Genomic DNA, 12,267 nt, shown 5'->3' with positions numbered 1-12,267 from the left:
AATGGCACGTTGTGTTAGCTAATCCAAGTTTATCATTTTAAAAGGCTAATTGATCATTAGAAAACCCTTTTGCAATTATGTTAGCATAGCTGAAAACTGTTGTGCTGATTAAAGAAGCGATGAAACTGTCCTTTAGACTAGTTGAGTATCTGGAGCATCATAATTTGTGGGTTCGATTACAGGCTCAAAATGACCAGAAACAAAGATCTTTCTTCTGAAACTTGTCAATGGAAACTAACTGCAGCTCTTTGTTAAGGGTTGTAGTCATTTCAGTCACTGTAGTAGCTGATGTGTATAGTGTTGAGTCATTCGCATACACAGACACACTGGCTTTACTCAAAGCCAGTGGCGTGTCGTTAGTAAAGATTGAAAAAAGTAAGGGGCCTAGACAGCTGCCCTGGGGAATTCCTGATTATACCTGGATTATGTTGGAGATGCTTTCATTTAAGTGATAATGTCGTCAAAACCAGTGTTTGGAGGATATATTGGCACGGGTGTTGTTAGGCCCGAGACAAAGTCATTCTCCTTAAAAGCAAGTTCTATGTGCGCTATTTCTATGTGCCGTACTTAAGTTGAGTTTTTGCATCTTTTACTTTCGGTTTTGTACACACTTGATGTGTTGTTAAATCTGTTGTGAATGTATTGTAATGTTTTTAAAATTGTATAACTGCCTTAATTTTGTTTGACCGCAGGAAGAGCAGCTGCTGCCATGGTAGCAACTAATGGAGATCCGTAATAAATACAAATACTGGCATGTCAACTGAGCCGGGATCATGGTCAAACGGATTGGGAAGTAGGTCCCAAAGTGCTCTTCCAATCGTTGGAGGTGAGCAGTCTTCACTCACTTACCGATGCTGTTTTCTGTTAGAAACACACAGCCGAGGGAAGTGCGCATGGTTCGCTTTTGAAAGACTCTCTCCAATAAGAATGATTTCCTCTGAATCCACTGATTCGGTCATTCATCTGTAGAATATTGGTGTATTTTCCCTGCATGCTCGCATTCAGTTCGTTCAGTTACCCAAGTATGTCTGTTACATAGGCAAGGAGACATATTTTATTTTATTTGACACAGAAAGTCAACCAAGGATGTAAAAAAAAAAAACTGACATTGTGAATGACAGCTCCTCTCTCAATGCAAACAATCTTTCCAACACTCCCCCACGATAACCACCAACATTGTCGTCCTCTGATCCCATATCTCCACACAGTTTTGCGAACAGGCGTGCGAGCAGTGGATGTCGTTTGATGTTGTTTACAAACTAAGTTACCTTCTGCAGTATACAGTATCTCCGAGTTCTGTGCTCAGCTCTTTTGCCCCCAGTTGCTCTCGGTGTATCATACAATACATCCATATGGCAGATCGAGACACATTCATAACTAGAGTAAAGAGGCCTGCCCGCTGTCCCACCATAGATTGAGCCCCATCTGTGCAAAAGCCCACCATTCACTCCCATGGAATCTGTTTTTCGTAAATTCTTTAGCCATGCAGAACACTGAACATCCCCTGTGCCTTCTGATGCTCTGGAATCGTTAGACAGAACAATATGTCCTTGTGAATAGCATCTCTAAACATGTTTAGCAAACAAAAGTCAATCCATGGTAATCTTGGCCCTCACAGCTATCATCCATTTGGAGAGCATAAGCTGGGGAGTTTCTGATTGGTTCAGTCAGTTTCCTCTTGATTGCTAGTAATAGCATAAATTCTTTGTTCAACAGTGTCATGATGTTGGCCTGATGGCCAACATCAAAAATACCTTTCCCCTTTTTCCTAAATACCTTTCCCCTTTTTCCTCTCTCTACTCTACCGATGTGACTCTAGTAAAGCCTTTGTTAACATTGAGAGAGAGTCTGGTGACATCAAAAGATGGGAAACGGAACCATATTTCGGTAATCCAACCAGTTGAAAATATGCGTTGGGACTTAATGAATATGATGTCAGTTCAGTTGGCGTCTGAGACATGATTACTGATGATAGGACGACAAACTGTATCTTGGAAAATCTACACATTCTAGTTATCAGATTCACATGGAATTGTTGTGCAATTTAAATGTTTAAATATGAAATTGTTTGTAAAAAGATGAAATGTAATTTTTAGCTTCTTAATGAGAGAACAGTTTGTCAGAAGAACACCACTCTGCTCACTCAGAGGCCCCGCCCAAGTGAACAGACATGGGTTGTACTATGAAACACTCCCTTCTTTCACCACTATATAAACCCGTTGACGAAAATGTTACTTCCTGTTCCAAGGACGTGTGGACTTGAGGTCTCCACATTGAAAAGACAAAGACCACCTACAGAACTAAGCCAACCTCAGCAAGAACCTAACGAAATTAGCATCGAATTTCAATGTGAATGTCACGCCCTGGCCTTAGTATTCTTTGTTTTCTTTATTATTTTAGTTAGGTCAGGGTGTGACATGGGGAATGTTTGTGTTTTGTTGGTTTTGGGTGATTCTATGGTAAAGGGGTTGTTGGGTGTAGTATATGGGTTTGTGTTGAGTACATGTGTCTAGCGTTGTCTATGTATGTTTAGTTGTCTAGGAGAGTCTATGGTTGCCTGAATGAGTTCCCAATTAGAGACAGCTGATTTCGGTTGTCTCTGATTGGGAGCCATATTTAGGGTAGCCATAGGCTTTCATTTGTTGTGAGTAGTTGTCTATGTGATACGTTTGTAGCCTGTGTGTGCACATCGTTATTTAGCTTCACGATTGTTTTGGTTAGTTCGTAAGTGTGTTTGTTTCGTTTTGCCTTCTTCATCAATAAAAGGAGATGGCTTATTTTCCAAATGCTGCGTTTTGGTCCGTCAATCCTCCACACGATCGTGAAGGTGACGACCTACACGCCGGAAGGATGAATTTCAACTAAACCAGCCAGAATATAGCATGAGCTTAAAGTATGGCAAATTGGTATGAACTTTGAACTCTTATTCACTAAAGAAGTGATACCTCCTAACCGTTGTGTTAGCGCAGCAACTGTAGACGTGGGCTAGGAGAGGACGGACAGAATAACTGTTCTACCACACGATGATGGTACTACCAAGTATCCATTCTACCACCAGACGTTCTTCAAAGGACAGGCCTCCCATCTACGACCAACCGAACGAAGCGCAGCTCAGAGTAAATATTTATTGCATTTTCCTTTTTCAAATGGGCGGTAATTTAGAATGCAAAAGATACTGTATTTACGATAGCATAGCTGCCTACGGTCCTATAGACACAAAACCTTTTTGCTCCTCAGTCTTCCCGCTCTTTCACTCAAACCAACCCCCTTTCTTTGTGTAACCAGCTGTCATATCTGTTCCGTCCGCTAGGGACGTTTTCCTTTATGACATAATTTGTACTCAATGTATGATACATTCTGTGTATATGTAATTCTGTGTGATTACTTAGGTATTTTGTAAATAAATAATTAAACCAAATTTTGTATTGCTGATTCAACTTGTTAGCCAGTGTTCGTGAAGAGAATTTACAACTTTCAGATGAGACTAAATAAGGTGACGATTAAATATTTACTGCTATTTGATGTAAAAGATTACTAGGTCGTTAAGAGTTTATTCGGAAGATAACAGCTCTATAAACATTATTTCGTGGTGCCCCAACTTTCTAGTTAACTATTTACCTGATTAGCTTAATCAGGTAATATTAATTACAGAGAAATGATTTTATAGAATAGCATATCATATCACTTAATCCGGCATAGCCAAAGACACGACAACAGTGTTATCTGACAAAGGTATTGATGTGAGTTTCTGTGTCTCTGCCTCCCCACACATTGTTTTCACCATATCAATTGCGGCAGGTAATATCAAAGTCTTTGCAATAGAGTGTGGTTTCATAACGTAGCGAGCCTAGCAATTCCCCGTGGCAATTATTCAAGTGCAACGGTCAAATGCAGCCTTTTCCCATGATCTCCAAGGGCCGCATTTGACCGTTGCACATGAATCATTCCCACAGTGAATGGCTAGGCACAATACGCTATGAAACCACACACTATTGCAAACACTTTGATATTACCGGCCACAATTGATTGTGGCGATATTATTTATCAAAGTGCAGCTGATACTACTATTAAACCTTTGGATGCCACCATTGTCACGCCCTGACCTTAGAGAGCCTTTTAATTTCTTGGTTAGGTCAGGTTGTGATTTGGGTGGGCATTCTAGTTTTCTATTTCTTTGTTGGCCGGGTATGGTTCTCAATCTGAGGCAGCTATCTATCGTTGTCTCTGATTGGGAATCATACTTAGGCAGCCTGTTTTCCACCCTAGTTTGTGGGATCTTGTTTTTTCACAGTTGCTGTCCAGCCCTGCAGAACTTTACGTTCGTTTATATTTTGTTGTTTTGTCAGTGTTTCAGTATTGAATATCATGAACACTTTCCACGCTGCGCTTTGGTCTCATTCATTCAACGACGGACGTAACAACCATAGTGCCTTTTGTTTTGTTACAGGTGACAGTTTTGATACTCACCACTGCATCCTGTATCAAAAGGTTGGCTGGGCTTCGCTAAAGATCTGCAGATCTCTACATTACTCCATTTGTGTTTACAAGGCCCTACTTCATAAACTTCTGTCTCATCTAACTTTGCTGTTGAAGTATAGAAACTTGAATTGCCTAATTTTATTTGTGCTTCCCATGACTGTGTTTTTGTATTTTATTGTATTTTTTGTATTTGTTTCCTACTAAATATTTGCCAACTTTAGCAATGCCATCGTATTTCCATGCCACTATGAGTTAGTGTCATTTAGACGAAACAGCATGGGTGAAAGTAGATTTAATTTCTTACCGGTATGGGAATTGAATTAATTTCATATGATCTCTGTGGGTCAAGTAAAAGTTTATCATATCACTTTTAACATGTATTTGTCACGCCCTGATCTGTTCCACCTGTCCTTGTGCTTGTCTCCACCCTCTTCCAGGTGTCGCCCATCTTCCCCATTATGCCCTGGGTACTTATATCTGTGTTCTCTGTTTGTCTGTTGCCAGTTTGTCTTGTTTGTCAAGTCAACCAGCATTTTGTTTCAGCTCCTGGTTTTTCCCCAGTCGCTCTTTTTCTAGCTCGCCTGGTTTTGACCTTTGCCTGCCCTGACTCTGAGCCCGCCTGCCTGACCACTCTGCCTGCCTGACCACTCTGCCTGCCGTCCTGTGCCTTTAACCCAGGGGTGGGCAAACTTTTTGACTCGCGGGCCACAATGGGTTCTAAAATTTGACAGAGGGGCCGGGCCAGGAGCATTTGGAGGGAGTGTTTGGGCCGGATATACTAAAGCATTAAATGTAGTGTGTGCAAACCTCATAGCACAGTAAGAACACTACAACCCAATTTATTAACTGTCTTTCAAATGTGAAAAATAGCCCTTATCAGTTAATAAATTTGTCTCAAGGAATATGCAAGATATGGCATTTACATACTATTTCGCAGATACCGGGATGAGGAAATGTAAATAGATTAAAATAACATACGCACTGTGATTTATCAAGATTGCGTCTGTTTTTAATAAGTTTCAATCGAAGGTGCAAAGTTAAAGAAATCAACATTTATTGAAAAATGGAATCACTTTCAACATTCAAAACATATTATTACACAACGAAATACTCAAGCTCAATAATATCTACTTGTGTTAAACTCCGCAAAATCATGGATGGATTGTCCTGACCGCGCGCTCTACAAACTCGCCACGGACGCCCTCGCCTTCACGCGCAAACAGTACACGTGTATCGTTGCCAAGCACACAGACATAGGCTGTATTAAATATCCTACCTGCAGCTGAAAATTTAAATTTAAATTAAGAGCGATGTGCGGCGTGTTAATAAAGCTACTGTACCGCTGCTGTGCGTAAATGCGCATTGCTCTTAATTAAAAGACGCACTTCCAAACTTTCCATATGCATTTTTTCATAACACAGCAGAAAAACTCACCATTTCAGTGGGAACAGTGTTGTTGGTCTCCCTTTTTTGCCAGTGCATCAAAGTCTGGAGTTAGTTTTGTTGTGGCAATTCTCAGGACAGATCTGAGGTGTTTTGTTTAACTCGCTGACTATATCTTCGTCAATCAGTTCCACGCGGCGAGTCACTGTCCTGCGTGCTAAACTGATTTTTTCAAACTTGGCTTTGCTCTCCGGACACAAGAGACCTGCTGTCTCTACCATGCACTCTTTCAAAAACTCGCCTTCGGAGAAAGGCTTGCTAGCCTTTGCTAATTTGAATGCCAGCAAATAACTTGCCTTGGTACTTGACTCTTGAATTGCAGTTTGTCGGTGAAAAAAGTTCTGTTGACTCTGTAAATTAGCTGCCAACCTCTGAGCAGTAGCCGCCCGTTCTTGTGTTGACTGCTTGCTAGCATAGTTTGCATGCTTCGTGGTAAAGTGACGGCTGATATTGTACTCTTTGAAAACCGCAACAGCTTCTTGGCATATCAGACATACAGCCGTTGATCGGACTTCAGTGAAGAAGTATTTTGTTGTCCACTCCTTATTAAACACTCGGCATTCGCTGTCCACTTTCCTTCTCTTTGGTCCGCTCATTTTCACAGAAGGGCTTAATGGTGACGTGAAACGAAGTGAAAATTAAAGTGAAATAAAGAGAAATACGCGCCACTCCAACAACGGTCAATGTGTTTTGAGTGCGCTATCTATTGGGGGAAACGTGGGCATTGCAGGTGTAAGAAATTGTATTAGATATTGGTAACTTGTTTTAACAACTTCTCAACATTACCTATAAGTTGACACAACATACACACCCCCTCTTTCTCTTGGACATATGCTGGACACATAGGACATATACACGGCACCCACAATTCCCCTCCCCCATGACAATCACACAGACACACCCAACCCATGGTTGGACCTCAGGACAAAGAACTCTCAGGAACCAATGGAACGTGGACACCAGGCCTGATCAGGACTACCCAAGACCCAGATCGACCAATCGGAAGGCCGGACTCGCAGATCTACCTACTTTGCTTGTTGTCTATATAGTACTGAACAATTCTGGAAACTCCCTCTTTTCCGGACGATTCACTAGGAGTCAGACTGAAAGAGCCTTGCTGCAAGATTTTACTAAGATATCTTTACATGTAATTAAACGGCCTTATTATAAAATTATCCACCTCGTCCTATTGTCTCCTCTTGTTCTCCTGTCAACAGTAAACGTTTTACTAACACAGGGAAAGGGGAAAAAAAATAGGTTTTTACTATAATTTGGACAAATTCGGCGGGCCGGATTAAAAAGCCTAACGGGCCGTATGTGGCCCGCGGGCCGTAGTTTGCCCATGTCTGCTTTAACCCCTACTCTGGATTATCGACCCTTGACCTGCCATTTGCCTGCCCCTGTTGCTGTAATAAACATTGTACTTCAACACAGTCTGTATTTGGGTCTTACATGAAAGGTGATAGTATTTGCTTTTACAGTGGCATAAACACAACCAGTCATGATGTTTCAATCTGATTGTCAAACAATCACTTCAAAATGGCGCTGCTGTAGGCTACCTGCCCACGTTTGTCCACTCACAAAATAATTCTTGCATCCAAACTGAGCTGTGCACCCGCAATTTGATGAAAAGGAAGAGACATCTGTTACAAAACACCTAAACATGTATTGTTATTCTGCGATGGTCATTAGCAGGCCTACAATTGTAGTCTGAATTGATGCTTCCACTGCTGTCTGCATGTCTCGGTCTCGTCTCGGCCACTCATCTTCACCTTGGCAAAATGTCAAACCACAACACAATTTGGAGCGTATACCACTCGGTTTCAAGCCAACTCGCTAATTTTTCAATAATGGTGTAGTAGCCTATAGCTTTCTCGGCATTTTGTGTTAATTATTGTGATAGGCGTTTTACCGGTACGGCGTACCCCTCTATTTATTTTGCCAGGAAGCCGTCCCGGACCGCATTAACTTACTTTCACCCCTGCGAAACAGTCACATTCGCCTCTGAGGAGCAAACCATGTCTAGGGCACAAATAAATGCTGGATGCAGCTATGGTGGTAATAGCTAACTCATGACTACAACAGTGTACATACTAGCAGCAACAAACCCAAACCAACCTAGGGCCATAGTAAAACATATCACAATTGGTTACCCGGCCTGAATCCAATCTGTAGCCAGTCAGTCTACATCTATGAAGCATAGAATTATCTTCCAAAAAGATTACATTATTTCTCAAGTTATGTTTATAATTGAGGGATGATGACAATCGTTGATCCAATTTTTTTGTTAAACAAAGTGCACAGTTGGTTGTCAGACTGATCCCTTGGTCATGAACGGATGCCTGGACCTACCAGAAGGAGCAAAGGTGGGTATCATAACATGTCCACCAATGTGATTAAAAAATGCAGCATTGAAAGTCCCCAAGAACACAGTGGCCTCCATCATTCTTAAATGGAAGAAGTTTGGAACCACCAAGACACTTCCTAGAGCTGGCTGCCCGGCCAAACTGAGCAATCACGGGAGAAGGGCCTTGGTCAAGGAGGTGACCAAGAACCTGATGGTCACTTTGAGAGAGCTCCAGAGTTCCTCTGTGGAGATGGGAGAACCTTCCAGAAGAACAACCATCTCTGCAGCACTCAATCAATCAGGCCTTTATGGTAGTGACCAGAGGGAAGCCACTTCTTAGTAAAAGGCACATGATAGCCTGCATGGAGATGCCAAATGGCACCTAAAGACTCTCAGACAATGAGAAACAAGATTCTCTGGTCTTCTGAAACCAAGATTGAACTCTTTGGCCTAAATACCAAGAGTCACGTCCAGAGGAAACCTGGCCTCATCCCTACGGTGAAGCATGGTGGCAGCATCATGCTGTGGGGATGTTTTCAGTGGCAAGGACTGGGAGACTATTGAGGATTGAGGGAAAGATGAATGGGGCAAAGTACAGAGAGATCCTTGATGAAATCGTGCTCCAGAACGCTCAGGACCTCAGGCTGTGGCGAGGTTCACCTTCCAACAGGACAACGACCCTAAGCACACAGCCAAGAAAATGCAGGAGTTGCTTCAGGACAAGTCTCTGAATGTCCTTGATTGGCCCAGTCAGAGCCCGGATTTGAACATCTCTGGAAAGACCAGAAAATAGCTGTGCAGCAACGCTCCCCATCCAACCTGACAGAGCTTGAGAGGATCTACAAAGAAGAATGGGAGAAACTCCCAAAATACAGGTGTGTCAAGCTTGTAGCGTCATACCCAAGAAAATCCTGGCTGTAATCGTTGCCAAAGGTGTTTCAACAAAGTACTGAGTAAAAGGTCTGAATAGTTATGAAATGTGATATTTCAGAATTTTATTTTCGATAAATTTGCTAAAATATCTAAATGTCACGTTAATCTTCCTCCTCTTCTGAGGAGGAGTAGTTGGAAGGATCGGAGGACCAATATGCAGCATGGTAAGTGTTCATCTTGAATTTATTTAGAAAAGAGAACACTGAACGAACTATACAAACATAACAAACAACAAACGTGAAGCTACCGAATAATAGTGCTGACACAAAACACTACACATAGACAATTACCCACAACCCACAATGACAAAACAGGCTACCTAAATTTGGCTCCCAATCAGAGACAACGACAAACACCTGCCTCTGATTGAGAACCATATCAGGCCAAACACATAGAAATAGACAAACTAGACATACAACATAGAATGCCCACTCAGATCACACCCTGACCAAACAAAACATAGAAACATACAAAGCAAACTATGGTCAGGGCGTGACACTAAATCTGATTTTTGCTTTGTCATTATGGGGTATTGTGTGTAGATTGATGAGGAGGAAAAAAATGTTTTAATCCATTTTAGAATATGGCTATAACGTAACAAAATGTGGGTAAAGTAAGTTCAGCAATTTAATTATTTGAATATTACTCTGTAGGCTACTCTGTGCAAGAAGAGTGCCATCCTTCTGCATCACGCATCTGCCTGTAATTATTTACCCATGAGGCAAACTCTGTCATATCCAGGATGTCATACACTCCACACCTCCTGCCACCTGACTATAACCTGTAATATATTATATAGATGGAAGGGACTTCATCACCCACTGGAGACTTGAAGACAGAACCTCACCCAAGAGAGCTGTGCATGTCAGTGTGTTAGACAGCCAAATCCTTAGATTTGGGCAAGTAGAAGATAGAAATAGAAATGCCATTCTAGTTCTGATTAAACTTGTTGTACTCTACACACAACTGATTTTTATTTGTTAGGTGAAGTGTAGGCATACAGTTGTTATAAGCACATCAATATGATATTTACAGCAGATTTTTTTTTGTCTTTGTAGGACAAACAAATCCATCGTTCTTTTTGTTGATGTATCTACACTCAAGCTGGGTGATGTTTGTGCAGGGATATTAGTTCTGGGATTTGTCTCCCAAGAAAGATCTAACAGCGGACATAAGGAGAGACGAGACGAGACAAAACTAGCCAGTTATAGAATATTGTGTTGTTGGAAAGCTGAGCTGACTGAAGACCGTGCACGGGCATTCAACTCGCAGTAATTGATATCGTTTACACAATAAAATGTATTTACATGAGGTGATGGCCATTGAAACTAAGTTGAAGAACGAGTGTCTTATGAAAAACATTCCAGACACTGGCTCTTGCTGTCTTGCCATAACTGATTTGACAGAAATATCAGTTAAATTGATAGACAGCTTCAGCGATCACCAAGCTAGGTTAGCAGGCTGCTGTCAGCTTAGCTAAACACATGGTCAGCACGGGCTTTAGCCTACACATAGAACTGAATTAGCTGACCATATTGAGATGACGAGTCAGTCAGGAGGAGAGAAGTCCTCAACATAAAAATGTTGTTCTCTCCATAGCAAAGCTAGCTTACCTTACCTTGCTATACGTACTCACTACTGCACATGTTTGTTGTGATTGAATGACAAGGACACACCCAAGAAACACCCACATCAAACCACACCCTTAAGACAACTCTCGTTTGCCTTCTGTCATGACATTTTTTTAATGAGTATGGTATTTTTTTGTCATGGTATTTTTTTAATGAGCGTTGATATAAAAATAGGCCAAATCGGGAAGTGCAGTTGACCTTTTAAAGTAATCAATTTTCTCATATTGATGCCACATAGGCCGTTTTCAAAGGGATTCGCTGGATTTCAGGGGCAGTCGCTCTTAAAAACATTTCCCTCTCTGTTCTTGTCTCAGACCCTCATTTCATGTATCAGAATCAGATACTGGATAGGAGAGCGCAGTCAGTGCCTGGTCACAAGGTCACAACCTTTTGGAGGAGGCCATAGTGTGCTCACCCCCCCCCGCAAAAAATACAAGTAAATTTTTTTGAAATCCCTGACACCATCTCACTTATTTCAGAAGAAGTTGCTATAAAAAATATTTGTCATACAACCTCCATTCACAATTGATGCTCCTATTCGATCACAAAAAACATGATATGCATTGGGATCCGGCCTGAGGAGGCACAACAACCAGAAGAGGGAAAATGAGGCCACAAACACACACACACACACACACACGTTATGTTCTTCTATTGTTATGGATTATTATTGTTATGTTATGGAACCCCTACCTGTCCCAGACCTGCTGTTTTCAACTCTTAATGATCGGCTATGAAAAGCCAACTGACATTTATTCCTGATTATTATTTGACCATGCTTGTCACTTATGAACATTTTGAACATTTTGGCCATGTTCTGTTATAAGCTCCACCCGGCACAGCCAGAAGAGGACTGGCCACCCCTCATAGCCTGGTTCCTCTCTAGGTTTCTTCCTAGGTTTTGGCCTTTCTAGGGATTTTTTCCTAGCCACTGTGCTTCTACACCTGCATTGCTTGCTGTTTGGGGTTTTAGGCTGGGTTTCTGTACAGCACTTCGAGATATTAGCTGACGTACGAAGGGCTATATAAAATAAACTTGATTCTATCCTCGTCAGGACCTAAAATGAATTTCCATTCAAAATCTTTTTTCCCTAACCTTAACCCTAAACTTAACCCATAACCCTAACTCTAAAACTATACCTATACCTAATCCTAACTCCTAACCATAACCCCTAACCCTAACCTTAATTCTAACCCTACCCCTAAACCTAAAATAGCATTCCTCACACACACACACACACACACACACACACACACACACACACACACACACACACACACACACACACACACACACACACACACACACACACACACACACACACACACACATACAGAGGTGAGTCCATTACCTATTGAACTATAATTATTTACTCCTCCCTTACACAAAACATGTCCACAGATAAGGACAAGGCAATGTGCAATATGCACCCA

Source organism: Salvelinus fontinalis, chromosome 28 (genome assembly GCF_029448725.1).
Source record: "Salvelinus fontinalis isolate EN_2023a chromosome 28, ASM2944872v1, whole genome shotgun sequence".
NCBI classification, from domain to species: domain Eukaryota; kingdom Metazoa; phylum Chordata; class Actinopteri; order Salmoniformes; family Salmonidae; genus Salvelinus; species Salvelinus fontinalis.
The sequence above is the reverse complement of the archived record's forward strand: the minus strand, read 5'-3'. Positions refer to the sequence as shown.